The 1,250-nt window shown below is 39.5% G+C and overlaps 1 protein-coding gene across 3 annotated transcripts in view; it reads left to right on the top strand.

Moving 5' to 3' along the window:
* NELL2 (NEL-like 2 (chicken)) overlaps window positions 1–1,250 on the top strand; it is a 646,329-nt gene that overhangs the window by 327,307 nt on the left and 317,772 nt on the right. The gene's annotated exons all lie outside the window — the stretch shown is intronic.

The following is a 1,250-nucleotide window of genomic DNA, read 5'->3' as shown; positions in this document are numbered from 1 at the left end:
GGAACCGACTCAATGGCACTTAACAACAACAACAATTGCTTAACTCAGTAACTTTTGCAGGTGTTGTCTGCCTCCCTGGTGTATGGCAGTTGATATTAGTTCTTGCCTAGAATATGGTGTTTTATTGAGTGTAATTGTAGCTTGAGTATATGGCAGCAGTTGCTGTCTCTTCATGGGTAATATAGGGATAGAAAGATCCCTCAAAGGTAAAAGGGGGAGCATAAAACAGCAAAATAGCAACAGCAAAACAAAAACAAAAACAAAACAACAAAAACTATATTGAATACTGTAGTCTATAATCACAGAAAAGGGAGAGGAGGGAGAAAGAAAGAAAAAAATCTGTAGCCTAATATGAGTATGACTTTAATGTCCTCTTTTAGCTTCTTGCCTTCAAGGCCGCTTGATAAATTTCAAGATGCCACTGTTGGTTATTATGTGGCACCTTGGGATTTTAATTAATTTTTGGCCTTTTTTGTTTTTAAACTTTCTTTCCCTCTTCACACCCCTCATTCTGGCCTTTTGTCTATTAAAAAACTGTTCAGGGCCAGGTCTTGGGCTGACAGTATCTGTGTGCATGTGTGGCAAAAGAACCCACCAGTGGTGTGTTTCGGGGGTGTCCACTCACTCAGGCACCCCCTCTACTCACCAGAATGGAGGTGTGCAAACAGTGGGGGGCCAATGAACCAAAAAAAAAAAAAAAAAAAAGTCAGAGTAAAGCAAAACCAGCAGTATTGTCCACCTTTGCTCCAAGGTTCCTACAGCATTATTCCATGGTAGTTCTGCTCCTCTGCTTGATCTTGCTGTTTGGTCTTGCCCAAGTTGTAGGCTGCGGACCACTGATCCGGGCAGATTCAAAAGTATGTGATTTCTTATTTCCTCTACAAGTTCCACTCACTGTAAGCCTAAAACTTTAAATATTCCTACCTATGTGGTTCAGAGCTTTGGAGTTCTGCCCTAAGCCTCCTTCACCTGGAATTTTGTGGTATTGCTGATGGTGAACTTCACTGCACCTCTACCCTATCTGCCATCAAGCCCCACCTATATATATGCTTTTATTTATGTTGGAGAATTTCCATTGTATTCCTAATTTTTTTTAATGTTTTTATCAGGAAAGGATGATGGATTTTATCAAATGCCTTTTCTGTATCTATCGATATGATCATGGGGTTCTTTTTCTTTGTGTTATCTACATGGTGGATTATGTAGAATTTTTTTGTAACATTGAACCATCATTACATCTGTGGTTTGAA

The sequence above is a fragment of the Chrysochloris asiatica genome, unplaced genomic scaffold (assembly GCF_000296735.1).
Source record: "Chrysochloris asiatica unplaced genomic scaffold, ChrAsi1.0 scaffold00077, whole genome shotgun sequence".
Taxonomy (NCBI): domain Eukaryota; kingdom Metazoa; phylum Chordata; class Mammalia; order Afrosoricida; family Chrysochloridae; genus Chrysochloris; species Chrysochloris asiatica.
This window is presented reverse-complemented; position numbering and strand designations above follow the sequence as displayed.